General features: G+C 36.0%; 1 protein-coding gene across 1 annotated transcript in view; it reads left to right on the top strand.

Annotated features, from left to right (window-relative positions):
* NDUFAF2 (NADH:ubiquinone oxidoreductase complex assembly factor 2) overlaps positions 1-19,138 on the top strand; it is a 165,133-nt gene that overhangs the window by 72,295 nt on the left and 73,700 nt on the right. The window lies entirely within an intron of this gene.

Raw genomic sequence — 19,138 nt, 5'->3', positions numbered from 1 at the left:
AGGTGGGAAAGCATATATCGCTAGTTACCAGTTGTTCTGTTTCCTGCTGGAAACTCCATGTAGCTGCTTTCTCTTACCCCCTGCTTGCCGATCTGTGATAGAAGTCCAAAACTGCGGATCTGTGCTGTGTTAGCTTATAGGGGACCTCTGCATGTATCTCTCCTTGCTCTCTGTTCTTGGTCAGTTTCTTTTTCCATTCTGTGCTTGACTGAGTTCTTTATCTCTTCATTTGATCCTTAGGGTTTCAGGATTGATGTGTGTCTCTCTTTGACTTAGTTTTTCAGATCTTTGCTGTGGAGGGACGGTGTGGTGCTCCTGTCTATAGCACCATGTTGCCTGGAAGTCCTAGCATGAGCATTTTTTTATGATTTTGCTTTGTGTGTGTGTGTGTGTGTGTGTGTATTTGTGTATTTGTTTTCCACTTACCCCATCTTCTAGTCACAACCAATAATAGTAGCCTGAATTATGTTTTCACAGCTTCCATAGCTTTTCCATTCTCATATGATTTGTATATACTTGTAAGTACTTGTATATATTTGTAAGTACTCATATAAGGTACTTACACACAAAGAAGATTTTTTTAAGAGGGAGTATTGTTTATTTTTACAAAAATGGAATTATTCTATTTACTTTTTGCTGTCATTTGTCTTTCTTAGCAGTAAACCATGAATATTGCTATCAGTCAGATGATACAGATCAAAAGCATTCTTTTAATAACTAGATATTATTTCATAATATAGATGTACCACAGCTTACTTAGCTTTGAATAATACACTGATGAACATCTGATTTGCCTACAGTTTTTTTTTAATCATTACTAAAATTCTGCTGTAAACATCCTGTGCAAATACCATGTCCTAGTTATGCTCTTAATAACACATTTAAGTGTCTTCACCCTCTGTGACCCCTAACCCTAAATAACGCCAGGCCTGGCACACAGTAGGAAATAGTCTTGGTAAATACTTGCTTTCAAAACCAAATGCGCATGAGTTTTCAATTACCAGGTATGTTGGATTTTTTGTGCCATTGATTTGTCTTTGTCAATGCAAGTAATCAAGATTTCACTACATTTAAAAGTTGTTACTTAAAAGATAATATTTTTTTTTGACAGTGCTTCCCTTTGGGGTTTAAGCAAGCATTTTTCTTATCTTGCATATTACTATGATCAGGATAGCTATTATATTTGTCAGGTTGTTGCCACTGCATTTTTTTCTGGCTTTGAAATTACATATTTATTTTAGGCCTGAGTTCTGAAATTTTTTGAAGTAGTGTTGTTGACACTTAGAGCATTCTGTGCAGCAGTGTCTTCATTGCAGCATGCGATGTGCACCAGTGAACAGAGGTCAGTTGAGGCAAAAAGCTGTTTGTCAGCTGCCAGACTTGTTTTTTACAACCAGATGAAAGTATATTCCCTTTTTCAGATTTGAAGTGTAAATAAAGTACATCCCTAGTCTCAAACAGTCTTTTCATTTTAGAATCTTAATGTTGAAATACCCGTTTGCTATCAGCTAGCCCAATCTTCTCTTCCCTGCCACCCATTACCAAAAAAAACCAAACCCATTTCTGTCAAGTGGATTCCAACTCATAGTGACGCTATAGGACGGAGTAGAACTGCCCCATACGATTTCCAGGGAGCACCTGGTGGATTTGAACTGCCGAGTTTTCGGTTAGCAGCCGTAGCTCTTCACCACTATGCCACCCATTACAAAAAGTTATATTTATAGCTAGAACCAGTGTATTTTGGCTTTTGCCTTTGTTCATTCTTCATGAGAACTGGGAGCAGCACTACATAAATAGATCCATGGCTGCCTGGCAAGAACCTGGGTAACCATGGAAGTAGGCTGCAGTAGCTGCTGGGCTCTTCACAAAAAGGAAAATGTGGCTGATTAAGCTCCTATTGACAGAGATCATGCTTTTAAATGGTGGCTTTCGAAGACTATTCAGTCTTCATAAGTGCAAAGAGTTAGGTGGTATTTCAAGTTTGTACTGTAGGCTGAGTATGAGGGTATTTGGAGCTTGTCTTAGTAATGTGGCAAATATAGGAATCTTATGGGCTATGTCATCCTGTCTTTGACGGATACTTGGGGAGAGCATATTGGTTAATCCCAGAGGTTTCTGACAAATACGGTTTTGAGAGTGTAGGCAGAATGCCCATGACCGGGAGAGAACCTTTTTAGCTCCTCACACTAAGTCTGGGGTTGTGTGATACACAGCAGCCAGTTCTATTTTGCCTTCCTAGTCCCTATTTTCTCGTCTACTATCTTACTCATTCTTAACATTTTAATGTGATCGTAGTGTATGTTGTTCTTGTACTCTTTTTAAAAGAGATGGTGGTCTGGTTCATAGTTGGAATAAAATACTTGTAAACTCTGCTGTCAACAATAGACCTTACCTCTTGAATCTTTTTTTTAAATCTTACTATTTAGTATGGACCATTTTCTTTTTGAGGTATTAACTCCTTAATTTAGACTATGTGTGTAAGATCATTAATTTTATTTATTTTCCAATGAGTTTTTTGCCTCAGCTCTTTTCTTCATTAATGTTTTGTTGTAAGTGCAATAAATGTAAATTCACAAGTAAGAGATATTATACCATATTGAGACAGTTTAACAATTATTTTCTTCTGTTTTCCTCATCTTTCCTTCCTTTCTGCTTTCTTTTTTTTTCTCTCATAAGCATATTTGAAGATTACTTCTAATTCCCCAGACAACTGATGAGGTTTCCTGTAGCAAAAGGCAAAGCAGTTTACATAATACCTTTTAATTTAGTACTAGAACTTTAGTATTTTTCTTGAATCTACTTATGCCACACACCACTTTTCTTCTTTAGTTCCCATCATTCTTTGCCTTAAGTATACCATTTCTCTATCTCCTTAACAGCTTTCCTTCACCACCCTGCCTTATCACCATATCTCTTCTGGTCGGTTCTTTCGGCTACTCTTTTAAACTAAGTTTTATAGAGACCCCATCATGCTTACCAACCACTTCAACCCATGTGAGAGTCATGATTGTAAGTGGCAAATTATTAGTCATCAAATAATTGTAATGCTTTTACGTAGATAATCTAAGACTTCGGTTATGTAGGTTTGTTTTGAACCTTAATTATTACCTATACAAAAACAGTGATATAGAGTGTTTATGCCATCAATCTACCTATCTCTCTATCAATTATATAGAATATATATACCAATTCATAATTAACTTATAGTAATATAGAAGATAGTAAACACATCATTTCAAGTTAAGGGCTTTATTATATATTGTCCTTCACGGTATAAATCTGTTTTATGTTATTCCATATGATACCTATTTTGTGGTACAGAATTAGTTTTTAATCATAGAATTGCTTACATTTTAATTTAATTGGGCCTATAATTAGTAAACCTAGAACTTCTTAGGGTAATTTTCTTGTATCAGTATTAAATATTCTCTTATACATAAAAATACATTTATTTCAGTATTTGTGCAGCAGAAATTCATGTTGTTCTAGCTATGATAATCTTACATTATCCCTAGAATTATTTCTTTCTTGGAAAATGTTTTAGTTCAAATATGTTTTCAAATGTTCAGAGCAAGATAAACCAAAGTTGTAGTAAGAAAGCAACTTAGAAGGAGTTACAACTGCAACAAAGGAACAGGAGAAATCAGACAAACAAAAAGGGTGCTTTCTAACTCTATACATATACAGTTACACACACTTTTACCTGATTTACCTCATTTGTATGGCTGAGGTTCTCATTTGTTATATCAGAAGTAAAGTGACGCATCTATGACTCATGGCCTAATTCTGATCACCAAGGAGAAAACTGATGGGTAAAGTAGAAACTTGGGAGAAGTCGGTATATAATTTTAGAGTTATGGTATCGAGGGAAGGCAGTGCTATAGGGAGTTAGATGTATATTCTAAACTAGATAAGGAGAGGAACTCTCAGAAAGTTCTGGAGAAAAAAAATAGGTGTTACGTTTCAGGAGAAATGGAAATATATAAAGAAAAAAAGTTCTGACAATATATCTATTAATGATTCTGATGAGAAAGAGATGGAAAGAGTGCTAAAGGGAGTGCTCTGATTAAGTAGTATTTTAAAAGGGCATGTACACAAAATGTAACAATAGCCACCCTAAATATGCTGGCAGCAAGATAGGCAGCCTGATGTTTTCCCACATAATCATAACACAGATAGTCATATATTTTTGAGACATTATATAATAACAGACTAAGGCATTTTAAAAATTCAACGAAGTGGCACATTCAAACTATGACAGGAACAGAAAACCAAGGACAATTGCTTAAATCAGTAAAACACAATACTTGAAAGACTAAATTTGAAAAAGAGCTGAGATTTTAAAAACTCTCAAATGATGCAAAATGGTTGTCTGCTGTTAAGTGTGAATTTATATACGTGTGTGTGGTTTTTCTTAGTTAAACACATGTGGGTAACAAATACTCCTTTGATAATGTTAATACTCCATTGTCTAAATATGAGTATTAAATATCCATGAAATGCTAAAAGCATTTGGAGCATGAAAAATTTAAATGATTTAACCCCTACTTGAGATGATAGTATATTCTTTTATTTTATTTTACTGTTGTTGTTGAGAATATACCCAGCAAAACATATGCCAATTCAACTGTTTCTGCATGTACAGTTCAGTGACATTGATTACATTGTTCAAGTTGTGCAACCATTTTCACCCTCTTTTTCTGAGTTGTTCCTCCCCTATTAACATAAACTCACTGCCTCCTAAGGTTCCTTTCTAATCTTTGGAGTTGCTGTTGTCACTTTGATCCTATATTGATAGTTCTTAAAAGAGCATAATGCTAAAGGCAGATATTTTTTACTAGGTAACCACTCAAGACTGTATTACTTTCTCCTTTAATTTTTTTTTTTTTTTGATACTGTGTTTTCAGTAATGAAAGGCATGTTGAATCAAGGAATCTTTCTGAATTTATGTTATGAAATACGGATTTTGATATATATTTTGTGGAGCACATGTTTCAAAACACATGAGACTTAAACATGGGCCAATATATAAAGACACCTTCCATTTTTGATACTATGTGTTTTCAGTAATGGAAGGCATGCTGAGTCAAGCAGTCATTCTGAATTTATGTTATGAAATGTGGATTTTGATACATATTTTATGGGCATACACTTTCCCACAAAATGTTGGGGTAGTCTGGTGCCCTGTTAGTGGCCTCCATCTGTCCCAAGGATCTTTGAAGGGTGGCACCTTCCATTTTATTACAAATGTGATGCACGCACACAAAAACCAAACCCACCTCTCCTTAGTATCACACAGGAAACCATAAATATGCTCACAAGGCTTATCTATCTGTACAAAAGCCAAAAGAGACAAAAGTTAGACCCAGTCACGCTCCCTGGATGCACTGCCTCATGCTAAAGCCTCCTACCTTAGTGACTATTTGCCAAAGAATTTTTTTTTTTTTCATTTTTTACCATTACACAAGTCCCCACTGGAGAGCAGCAAATACTTTTAGTGGGAAAAGTACCCTCCCAAGAAACCTGAGAGCCTGAAAATGTTTGTGAGCAAATTCTGTCCTACATATCTTGAAAGGGTTAAGCTAAACTATTGTTTGATTTTAAGAAGACTTCAAGGAGACATTTTTGGTTCATATTTAATGAATGCCAGAGAGCAAGACAACTCCATTTCTTTCTTTTTCTCTTTATTTTTTGAAGAGAAGGACTGTTAAACTGAAAATATAAGAGAAACATAGTCAAGTCAAGCTATGAGTTAAAAAATGGAAAATAACTGATGTTGGTGAGGATGTGAAGAATTGGAACCCTCATTCATTGTTTGTGGGAATGCAAAATGGTTCAGCAGCTGCGGAAAACAGTTTGGCGGTTCTTCAAAAAGTTGAACATAGAACTACCGTACCAAACCCAAACCAAACCCATTGCTGTCAAGTCAATTCCGACTCATAGTGACCCTATAGGATAGAGTAGAACTGTCCCACATGGTTTCCAAGGAGTACCTGGTAAATTTGAACTGCCAACCTTTTAGCAGCTGAACTCTTAGGCACTATGTCACCAGGGTTTCCATATCTCCTAGCAATCTCAATCCTAGGTATATACCCAAAAGAATTAAAAGCAGAAATGCAAACAGAAACCTGTATACCAATGTTCATTGCAGCAGTATTCATAATAGCCAAAATGTAGAAGCAACTTAAACATCTGTCAACAGATGAATGTCTAAACAAAATATGGTATATACATACAATGGAATATTGCCCAACCATAAAGAGAAATGAAGCCCTGATATATGCTACAACACGGATGAACCTTGAAATCAGTATGCTGAGTAAAATAAGTCAGTCAAGAAAGGACAAATACTGTATTATCTCACTTCTATGGAATAAGCAAATGTATAGAAAACAAAAAACCAAAACCAAACCTGTTGACATTGAGTCGATTCCAATTCATTGCAAAATACATGAAACCAAAGCTTATTCGTGGTTACCAGGGGTAAGAGGGAGGTACGAAGGAGGGAATTATTGCTTAGGGAGCATTGAATTTATGTTAATGGTGGTGAAGTAATTTGGAAAATGATAGTGATAATGGCTGCACAACACAAAGAATGTAATCAGTGTTACTGAATTATACATGTAAAAATTGTTGAAATGGCAAATGTTATGTATATTTTTACCACAATTAAGAAAAAAATGAAACATCGACAAGAAAGTACTAAAGCTGTAAATAAATTATCCTGTTGATTCAAAAAAGGTCCACACTTCCGAAAGCACCATTCTTTCTCTTAATCAGTTGGTATTGTGGTAAATATATATGTAACAAAATATTTGACATATCAGCAGTCTTCATATGTACAACTCAGTGACATCAATTATGTTCATCATGTTGTTTAACCATCACCCTTATCTGTTCCCAGATAATACCATTACCCTTAACCGAAGCTCAGTGTCCCCTAAGCATTGAGCCCTCCTTTCCTCTTCCCTCCTGCCCACCCTGGTAACCACTAATAAACTTTGGTCTGTATACACTTGCTTATTCTAGATATTTCTTGTAAGTGAGATCATACAATATTTGCCCTTTTTCGACTGACTTATTTCACTCAGCCTAATGTCTTCAAGGTTCATCCATGTCTTAGTGTGCATCAGGACTTCATTTCTTTTATAGCTTAGTAATATTCCATTGTATGTATGTACAGTAGCCTCTCCATATCTGTAGGTTCTGCCTCCGTGAATTCAATAGTGGATGGAAAATACTAGGGGAAAAAAAGACTTTTTTTCTTGTCATTATTCCCTAAACAATACAGTATGACAACTATTTACATAGCATTTACATTGTATTAGGAATTACAAGTAATCTAGAGATGATTTAAAGTATAAGGGAGGATATACGTAGTTTACATGCAAATACTATGCCATTTTATTTATAGGACTTGAACATCCACAGATTTTGGTATCCATGGGGACCCTGGAACCAGTTCCCCACGTATACTAGGGACAACTGTACCACATTTAGTTTATCCATTTATCTGTTAGACGTTTAAGTTGTTTCCACCTTTTGACTATTCTGAGTAGTGCTTCCGTACACATTGGTGTACAGGTTCCTGTTTGCATTCCTGCTTTCTAGGATCTATAGTCTGCTTATTCTTAGGCTTACCTAATGCTAACCAAATAAAAAGAATGCTCTTAGTTGTTTTCTGTTTGTCAGTAAGAAATTATTGGTAAGGCATATATTTCATTCATTGTATAATTTAGAGCATATGATTAGTTTTATTATATCTTGAAATAGTGAGAGATTTCATTACAAAAGCTATGATATCTAAATAGAAGTTATAATCAGTTGTATTATTTAAAATGAAAAACTGTTATAAATAGGGGATACTTGGACTCTGTACTAGGTAAATCATGCCAGGCTGTGCTGCAGTAATAAATAAACCACACACTTAACACAAACATTTATTTCTTGAATCAGACAGCCCTCATTAGTTTTATATTTATAACCAACTGGAAAAAGTCTTCAAGGTTGACAGGGGAAGCAGAGAGGGGAAGGCTCACTTGGGATGATTTTAAGGGCCAGGCCTGGAAGAGGCATACATCACTTCCACCCATATTCCACTGGCCAGAAGCCAATCACATGGTCCTGACCTAACTACAGGGGAGGCTGGAAAATATAGAGGAGCTCGTGCATATTTGGGACGTTAATTGTCTGTGCCACAGACTATTAAATTCAATTAAATGAGTGTTTATTGCACACTGTGTGCAAGGGACTTTTCTAGGCACAAGGGGTGGATACAAAGATAAATAAGTCCTGGTTTCTTAAGTGGCTCATAATCCAAAACTCATTGTAGACTATTGCTTGTATTTAGTTTTAGGTTCTCAAAACAAATCCATTGCCTATTCTTAGTATTATGAGACTAATAACTATTTTTTAAAGCAGCCAAGTGATTTGTACCTACCATCTATATCTGTTAGGATTTGGGAGAGAAACAGATGGCACATTCAAATTAGGTAATCTGAGGAAAGTTTAATAAAGGGACTGTGTAAAAATGTGGGCAGGGTCTAGGAGGGAAACCGCAGGGTGTAGGAAACCACAAGTGCAATACTAGAGGGCTAACAGCAAGGTGTCTACCATCTCCAAGCCAGAAGGGAAGAGGTGAAGAAGTGGTTTCGGGTACGTGGAGACCAAGTTGTGACCTTGAGCCAAGGGACATAGCCTTTTGACCTTGCACAGAGGGAGCTAGTAAAATAAATTCTCCCACCTCATTCTCCCTCCCTGTAGTCTCCTGTTGATATTCCCTATTGGCTGAATCCCTCTAAAAGCCAGAGAGCAAGGGAGCCTTTTGATATATTCCATATAGGTCTGCTTTCTCTGCGACGGGACAGAAAGGTGAAGAGTGGATCTGCAGGGACAAATAGCACACCGTCCTAATTTTTTTTTTTCCATTTGGCAAGTATTTTTGAGACCTTGTTAATTGCAAAACTGTAAATACTATGGAGCATATGAAAAAGGTATGCCTTTTCCTTCAAGGACATTGCTCAGTAAGGAAGATGAGACCAACAAACAGAAACAAAATTCAAAAGTCAGATACCTGGAAGATTTGTGTTCAGGCAATGATGGAGTGCCAGATGAACATCAGATGAAGTGTCAGTGGTGTAGCACAGAGGAGGAAGAAATTATTGTGGGCTCAAATTGTTAGAGAACGCTTTCTGAAGGAAACAAAACTTCAACTGGAGTATGGAGTTTTGGGAGTCCCTAGGTGGTGTGGTGCAAATGGTTAATGGGCTCGGCTGGTAACCAAAAGGTTGGAGGTTGGTGTCCACCCAGAGGTCCCTCAGAATAAAGGCCTGGTGATCTGCTTCTGAAAAATCAGCCATTGAAAACCCTAAGGAGCACAATTCTACTCTGACACACATGGGGCAGCCATGAATTGGAATCACCTCCATGGCAACTGGTAACTGGTAAATAAAAGAGCTGACAGTTTTTTATAGACAGGAAGGAAGATAGAGTCACATATACATATAACATGCTCAGTGTACAGTGGTTGTCAATCTAGTGGAAGGTGGGAATTTGTACAGTAGTTAATGAGAGATAAGTTTAGAAATACCTTGTAGTCATATTGTTAGGTGCTGTCGTGTCTGTTCCAACTCATAGCGACCTTATGTACAACAGAAGGAAACACTGCCTGGTCCTGTGCCATCTTCACAGTCATTGCTGTGCTTGAGCTCATTGTTGCAGCCACTGTGTCAGTCTCTCTCATTGAGGGTCCTCTCTTTCGCTTACCCTCTACTTTACCAAGCATGATGTGCTTCTCCAGGGACTGGTCCCTCCTGATAAGTTGTCCAAAGTATATGAGATGAAGTCTCTCCAGCCACGCTTCTAAGGAGCATTCTGGCTGTACTTCTTCCAAGACAGATTTGTTCATTCTTCTGGCAGTCCATGGTATATTCAGTATTCTTTGCCAACACCATAATTCAAACACATCAATTCTTCAGTCTTCCTTATTCATTGTCCAGCTTTCGCATGTATATAAGGCGATTGAAAATACCATGGTTTGGGTCAGGCACGCTTTAGTCCTCAAGGTGACATCTTTGCTTTTGAACACTTGAAAGTGGTCTTTTGCAGCAGATTTGCCCAATGCAATATGTCATTTGATTTCTTCACTGCTGCTTTCATGGGCATTGATTGTAGATATCCAAGTAAAATGAAATCCTTGACAACTTCAGTATTTTTCTCTATCATGATGTTGCTTATTGGTCCAATTGTGAGGATTTTTGCTTTCTTTATGTTGAGGTGTAATCCATACTGAAGGCTGTGGTCTTTGATCTTCATCAGTAGGTGCTTCAAGTCCTCTTCACTTTCAGCAAGCAAGGTTACATCATCTGCATATGACAGGTTGTTAATGAGTCTTCCTCCAATCCTGATGCAGCGCTCTTCTTCATATAGTCCAGCTTCTCTGATTATTTGCTCAGCATACAGATTGAATATGTATGATGAAAGGATACAACCCTGACACACACTTTTCCTAAATTCAAACCACTCAGTATCCCCTTGTCCTGTTTGAATGGCTCCCTCTTGGTCTATGTACAGTTTCCACATGAGCACAAGTAAGTATTCTGGAATTTGTATTCTTTGCAGTGCTATCCATAATTCGTTTTGATCTGCCTAGTCAAATGCCTTTGCATAGTCAGTAGAACACAGGTGTAAATATCTTTCTGGTGTTCTCTGCTTTCAGCCAGAATCCATCTGACATCAGCAATAATATCCCTGGTTCCATGTCCTCTTCTGAATCTGGCTTGAATTTCTGACATTTCCCTGTTGGTGTACTGCTTCCACCACTTTTGAATTACCTTCAGCAAAATTTTACTTGCGTGTGATATTAATGATACTGTTCAGTAATTTCTGCATTCTTTTGGATCACCTTTCTTTGGAATGGGCACAAATATGGATCTCTTCCAGTTGGTTGACAAAGTAGCTGTCTTCCAAATTTCTTGACATAGACAAGTGAGCACCTCCAGTGCTGCATCCGTTTATTGAAACGTCTTAATTGGTATTTAGTCAATTCCTGGAGCTTTGATTTTCATCAATGCCTTTAGGGCAGGTTGGACTTGTTCCTTCAATACCATCAGTACTTAAGCATATGCTATCTCCTGAAATGGTTGAATACTGACCAATTCTTCTTGGTATGGTGACTCTGTGTATTCCTTCCATCTTCTTTTGATGCTTCCTGCGTCGTTCAATATTTTGCCAGTAGAATCCTGCAGTATTGCAAGTCAAGGCTTATATTTTTTTCTTCAGTTCTTTTAGCTTGAGAAATGCCAAGCATGTTCGTCCCTTTGTTTTCTTACTCCAGGTCTTTGCACACTTCATTATAATACGTTACTTTGTCTTCGCGAGATACCCTTTGAAATCTTCTGTTCAGCTCTTTAGCTTCATCATTTATTTCTTCCATTCACTTTAGCTGCTCTACTTTCAGGAGCAACTTTCAGAGTCTCTTCTGACATCCGCTTTGGTCTTTTCTTTCTTTCCCATCTTTTTAATGACCTTTTGCTTTCTTCACGTATGATGTCCTTGATGTCATCCCACAACTTGTCTTCGGTAATTAATGTTCAGTGCATCCAATCTGTTTTTGAGATGGTCTCTAAATTCATGTGGGGTATACTCAAGGTCGTACTTTGACTCTCATGGGCTTGTTTTAATTTTCGTCAACTTCAACTTGAACTTTTGTATGAGCAATTAATGTTCTGTTCCACAGTTGGCTCCTAGCCTTGTTCTGAGTGATGGTATTGAGCTTCTCCATCATCTCTTTCCACAGATGTAGTCGATTTGATTCCTGTGTATTCCGTCCAGCGATGTCCACATATGTAGTCGCCATTTATGTTGTTGAGAAAAGGTATTTGCAATGAATAAGCTGTTGGTCTTGCAAAATTCTGTCATGGGATCACCAGCGTCATTTCTGTCATCAAGGCCATATTTTCCAACTAGTGATCCTTTTTGTTTCCGACTTTTGCATTCCAATCACCAGTAGTTATCAATGCATCTTGATTGCATGTTTAATCAATTTCAGACTGCAGAATTTGGTAAAAATCGTCAGTTTCTTCATCTTTGGCATTAGAGGTTAGTGTATAAATTTGAATAATAATTGTATTAAGTGGTCTTCCTTATGGGCGTATGGATATTATCCTATCACTGACAGTGTCGTACTTCAGGATCGATCTTGAAATGTTTTTGATGATGAATGCAACACCATTCCTCTTCAGTTAGATGGTCCTATAAAGCAAACTAAGGAGTTCATGCTTTTTAAACTGTCCTAGTGTTCAAGTTTGGATACTAGTATGAAATACGTTTGGTAAATGAGTACTTTTCTATCCTTGGATATATGTAGTTTGTATTTAGCATGTTAAAAATTCTGGAAAATCTTACTGTAAAGAAATCACTTTTTTTTATTAACCCATACTTGGCCATAGAATCCATTCCACCCCCCACTGCTGCCTTTTTTTTTTTTTTTTTTAACCAGAAAGCATTTAAAATCTTGTGAAACTGGTATTTTATGAGACATGTTTTAGGAGATGTTTCTTTAGGTAATGAGAAGGCTTTGAATAGTTTTGAAAGAGAAATTCAATCTTGATTAAATAATACACATGATTAAATGGGTATTTTAAGGAGATTATTTTGGGGACATTGTGTAGAATGGATTGGAGTATGGATGATCATTTAGGAAGCTATTGTTATTGCAGTAGTGGACATACAGTGCTAGTCTGAGGTAAAGACAAACTTGAGAGGGGCATTAGGAAAGAAATGGTAACAAAATTTGGTGATTGTTTGAATTATGTATGATGAAAGGGAGAGAGGAAGAGTTAGAGAAGAGAGAGAGGTAGAAGTCAGTGATGACACAAACTGTGACTTTCAGGCCCAAACCTTCCAGTTCAGTGTGAGTTTGTTAATCTTCAGTCTATAATGTACATAAACCATGAAAAATAAAACATAAAAAAGACATGAGAAGATTGAGAGTACACAAAAGGCAATGTAATCCCTCTTCCGAAAGAGAGTTTAAAGTAATATGTACCAGAAATCGCTGTACATCATCATCCTGGTGTCAAAGCTGATTGTGATTCAGAGATTGGAACAGCAGTGTTCTGAACAGACAGGTTGATTGACCAGACCCCTGGAATTATATTTAAGTAGCATCTCAAACTATGTTTTTATTGGTCATACCTATAAACTTAGAATTATTATCCCTCCCTGCAAAAAAAAAAAAAAAATTTGTTTTTGCAAACAGAACCAGTTTTGCCTAAGAGTCAACTGTATCTTGTTTATTTTCCGTATTATTTAAAGTGATAACCTAAGAACTAATGCTAATTTTTATCGCATGTAACACCATTCAAACCAGGATTGTGTTAGCAACCAGCTGCTTACTTAATGTTTGTTTAGAACCAGTTACTAAATGAAACTGATTGGTATTGGATAAAGAGGAACATGCTAAGTAAATCTTTGAAAAGTTATTTGTTATTAAGTTATAGTTAATCATCTGAAAAGGGGGAAAGCCCCAGCAACAACTCTGTAGCATCATTGTTTGGGGTCATATTTCTAAATTGATGCTCTTTGCAGCTATAACTTTTTCTTTTTTCATTTAATTTCATATTCTTGCTGTCATTTTCCAGTTTCTCTTCTTTGCATGAATGCTTTTTCATCTTCTTATATTGTATTTTTATTTATAGAACGAAGAGTGCAGTGTGATGTTTCTTCCTTATTACTCTCTAAATTCCTTGTTTACATGCAAAATCCCTATTTTAATGTAGTTTTCGGATAAATTTACTGAAAATATTCAGTGCGTATATTTTCAGCTTTGAATTTATTCATATTGTGACAGTAATTGGTAGAAAACTGTTTCTCACAGCTGACAGGACAAAAAGGGAGGGGGAGCTTGGGGACAAAGCTACCACATGCCAGAGTGCTGAGGACCCATCAGATATTTAAAGAAGTGGCATTTGTACTTGCATTATTTAAGCTACTGTTGAAAAAGATGAGAAGAGAGCATATTTGTAGGAAGCATAATATAGAATTTATTTTCTAAAGAATCATGTTTATGAAGGAGGTATAACATCTATTAGACTTTTTATAAAGCACACAAAACAAATAGATAATAGTTCCTCTGAAAAAGAACTGGAAACTGTGGATGCTATGACATAAATCTTTTTTTTTTTTAACCCAGAAACTCAAAAAAATATTTCTGCCTCTTAGAAAATAGTTATTAAGTTCAAATTTCAAACAAAATCTTAGTGAATAATTTTATCCTTTTGCACCACAGGATTGCTATTTGGTAAACAGGAAAAGTAAAGAAATAATGTAGATTTAAACTTTATGCCAATTAACTTAGATCATTGGTTGTCATACTGTGATTTGGGGACCTTTGGTGTCTTTAATGGAGCCCTGGTGGCTCAGTGGTGGTGTCTTTAATATTCCCTCAGGTGATGGGGGTAGCTGGTCTTTTGTTTTAATGATTATGGCTGTATTTCTATTCTTCCTGGCAGGAATGAATAATTATACTTAATAAAAACCAGACAGCATCTCATTGATATCTCATCAAAGAGAAAACCAACCTTGTTCTTAATTCTAATGAGATATGCAGCTGCAAGCAGGAGTGAACAGAAGTCATCTCTAGTTTATTTTGTTATTTTTAATAGTCAGTGGGCTAAATTTTGAAGAGCTATTGTTATAGATCAAGATACAATAACTCTTTGGGGTTTTCAGGATACTCTGTTAAATCATCTCAGATCCATTGTTGAAGTGAAGATTTCTGAAATGACTGAGTAATCTAAGAACTTTTAAGAAGTTAATAAATTGTCCTCTGAACCATGAAATACAAATTGTAGAACACTTTAACTTAAAGTTTACACAATGTGACAGGTATTTTTTGCTTTTTGTCCTCATACATGGTTAGGATTCCTGAACATTCTCCTATAAGCTTATATTTTACTGCTTATTTTTGCATGTTTGTCCCGTGCACTAAACTGTGAAGTCCTTGAGGACAGAACCATGTCATATTTGTTTTGTACAGTGCCTTATCCATTTCAGTAACCCTCAAATGTGTATTTTTATATTATAGAGCTGTGTAGACACTCTTACTTTTTAAAGTTCTAGAATCTATTCTTCATGAACAAGCATGTTAGTTTGGATTAAATTTGCATATTTGAAGAAGACTAGAGTATAAATAACTGTAAGAATATTCTGCTTGGAAAAAGTTGTAGATAATTACAGGTTTCTATAGTTAGCAAAGACAGGTATGCTAACTATTGCTACCACTTTTATATCCCAGTCTTATATAAGATCTGAAGTGGATCTCAAAGTAAGTGAAATACCTGAAGGGCTTTTTATCTGAATTCTCCATAGAATATTCAGTTTAACACAATTTTGCCTTACCATTATAGAGCACAGCTGAAAATAAGTAATTGCTTAACTATCAAATTCTGTCCAAAGCACAGATCATTTAAAAACATTTTAGTAAAAAGGCTAAAAGAGTGTATTTAAAGTAAGGTGGTATTTTATGAAGAGCTGATATTAAAAATAACATCTAAATGGATAGATAAAAATTTAAAATTTTTAATCTTAAAGGATTGGCTTATAGCTTAAATTTTTCAAAAAAAAGATCACTAAATAATATTCTTCTCTCTCAGTGTAAACATATTCTCCATTTACTTATGTCAACTTTATCTCTTTGATTAGAAGTAGTTTTAAATTGTTCTTCTGAATACCTCTTATCCAGGAATTGAAATATTGCCAGTAGAGGCACTAGTGACTATTGAGTTGATTCAAGGTTCTTTCATCTGTCCCAATTTTTTTTTCATGAATTTTAATATACAAAGTTTCCCAGTCTTATACTAAATTTATACCCTTCTTAGAGAGATCCTAGGTAAGAAATATTAAATGCTGAACTCGTTTCAGGAAATAGATCTGTTCTAGAACAAGAGAACACCAAATAATAAAGCTGATAAAAACTTAGGTGTGTAACTTTTTAGTTACATAAACTAATGAATTATGAATTATAAGCAGAATTTAGTTTATTCAGCCAGGTGACTAAACACCAGTTGTATTGATTAAATCTTTATATATCTGGGGTCAGACAGTCAAATTACATTCTACTAATAAGAAGATGAAGGAAGATGTTCAAGCTGCACTGAAGCATTGGTGAAAAACAAGGCTCCAGGAATTGACGGATTACCCATTAAAATGTTTCAACAAAAGAATGCAATGCTTGAAGCACTCACTTGTCTCTTTGCTAAGAAGTTTGGAAGACAGCTACCTGAGCAAACAGCTGGAAGATATGCATATTTGTGCCCATTCCAAAGAAAGGTGATCCAACAGAATGTGGAAATTATCGAACAATATCATTACTATCAAGATGCAAGTAAAATTTTCTGAAGATAATTTAAAAGCAGTTGCAGCAGTACATCGACAGGGAACTGCCAGAAATTCAAGACAGATTCAGCAGAGGATGTTGAGCAAGGGATATCATGGCTAATGTCAGATGGATCTTGGCTGAAAGCAGAGACCACCAGAAGGACGTTTCCTTGTGTTTTACTGACTATGCAAAGGCATTTGACAGTGTGGATCATAACAAATTAACAACAACATTAAGGAGAAAATAGTGATTGTTTTTAGTTGGTAGATGACACATTCTTTCCAGATATTTGTTCACCGTATTTCCTAGAGGAAAATGAAGATTTTAAGAGCCACTTGATAATTTTTTTCTTTCTGTTTTCCAACAATTTGTTCATATGCTATGAATCGAAATAAAAATCCCTGTGGCAGCCATTGGCAAACCAGTATGCTTCTTGAAGCCTGACAGTTTCCCTGACATGTCATATTAGTGAATCATGTGGGTAAAATTATTCATAGTAAACGTAAATATCCAAATAGGACCAGGTATATTTGTCACTAATATGCTGTACCCTTTTTTAGAAATATATTTGTACTTTTGGACTTAGAACTGCTATTCTAAATACCTAAATAAGCACAGTAAATTTGGTAGCACTGTTTTAGCCATAGGAATTTATTTACCTTTTGTTTGAAATTTGTTGGTCCTTTATGAACAAATAATTCCATAGTTGTAATTTAAATTTCAGCTGAACCCAAATGCTCATTATTAGGGGACTAGTCTGGTAGTGCAGTGGCTAAAGTGGTATCTAAAGGACAGCAGTGAGAACCCACCAGCTGCTCTGCAGGAGAAAGATGTGGCAGTCTGCTTCCGGAAAGATTTCCAGCCTTGGAAACCTGTAGGGCAGTTCTACTCTGTCCTATAGGGTTGCTATGAGTTGGAATCGACTGCACAGCAGTGCGTTTAGTTTGGTTTTTTTAAGTCACATAAATTATGGTATGTATACACAATGGATGCAGCTGTGAAAAATAATGAGTAAAGGCTGTATGTATTAATATGGAAAAAAAGCCCTCCAATATATATTATTAGGTTAAAAGGAAAAGTACAGAATAGTTTTGGAGTAAGAATAGTTTTGGAAAAACAAAGGGGGGAAGTTGTGTGCGTGTGTGTGTGTACACTGTTTAATTTATGTGTACATAAAAATAATCTCTGGAAGGATAAATGAACTAATAAAATTGGATGCCAATTGTGTGTGTGTGTCATGGGGGATTGGGAATTTAGCAGATGGGACACAGGCATGGGAGGGAGATTTTCCACTGTGTATCATGTTATGCTTTTTTATGTTTGAAATATGAATTGAAATTTGGATAGATAGATAAAATATTTTTAAAGGTTTGCTGGTGAATTCAATTTTAAAAACTCAGTAAGAGGAAGCCCACTGTAATAGTGAGTACGTTTGGGGATGTATGGATTACATCTGAATATAAAGAAGACAGAAATCCTCACAACTGGACTAACAAGCAACATCATGATAAATAGAGAAAAATACTAAAGTTGTCAAGGATTTCATCATACTTGGGTCCACAGTTAATGCCCATGGAAGCAGCAGTCAAGAAATCATTGCATTGAGCAAATCTGCTACAAAAGACCTCTTTAAAGTGTTCAAAAGCAAAGATGTCACTTTGAGGACTGAGGTACACCTGCCCAAGCCGTGGTATTTTCAATCTCCTCATATGCATGCAGAAGCTGGACAATGAATAAGGAAGGCTAGAGAAGAATTGATGCCTTTGAATTATGGTGTTGGTGAAGAATATTGAATATACCATGGACTTCCAGAAGAACAAACAAATCTGTCTTGGAAGAAGTACAGTCAGAATGTTCATTAGAAGCGAAGATGGCGAGACTTTGTCTCACATAATTTGGACATGTTATCAGGAGGGACCAGTCCCTGGAGAAGGATATCATGCTTGGTAAATAGAGGGTCAGCAAAAGAGAAGAAGACCCTCAACAAGATGGATTGACACAGTGGCTGCAACAGTGGGCTGAAGCATAGCAATGATTGTGAGGATTGTACAGTACTCGGCAATTGGTTCGTTCTGTTGTACGTAAGGTCGCTATGAGTCAGAACTGACTCAACGGCTCCTAATAACAAAACATTTGGGGATGGATATGAATTAATCAAGAAAGTATATAGAGCAACTATTATGAATTAGTTACCATACTGTACATTGTTGAAGCTAACAAAAAAGTATAAGGTCACAGCCTTCTAAAAGTGTACAGTGGTTACATTACAAAAATATTCATTTTACAAAAGAATTCCATGTGTTGTGTCTTTGAATCATGATATGATTATGATCTCCAGAGTCTTTCAATCAATAGGTTAATTTTGTAGTACTTCCAACTTTTGTGTAGAAGATATAGTTTGTAAATTTCATATCATCCTAGTTACCTTTCTCTGATTGTGTTCCAGTGTGTCAGTATGGTTTGTAAAACCTAGGGTCAAAAATGACAACTAATGCTCTTGATTGGTGTAACTAACTCTGGTTACTATTTCTGCATTTGTATTACAACTACCAACCATTGATCCTGCTTCTCTGCCATTGGGCATTCTATGCAGGCAGAATATTCTAAGCAAGACTGTTAAGTAGGACCCTAATCTAAGTGTATCCCTGCCCTATATGGCAAGATAATATTCATGCAATTTTATTCCACAAGATTTTCTCGTCTGCTCCTTGAGGCTGTCTTTCCATAATTGAACCTGCGTGTTAACTGTGAAACTTA

This window comes from Trichechus manatus, unplaced genomic scaffold, assembly GCF_000243295.1.
Source record: "Trichechus manatus latirostris isolate Lorelei unplaced genomic scaffold, TriManLat1.0 scaffold00029, whole genome shotgun sequence".
NCBI classification, from domain to species: domain Eukaryota; kingdom Metazoa; phylum Chordata; class Mammalia; order Sirenia; family Trichechidae; genus Trichechus; species Trichechus manatus.
The sequence above is the reverse complement of the archived record's forward strand: the minus strand, read 5'-3'. Positions and strand labels throughout refer to the sequence as shown.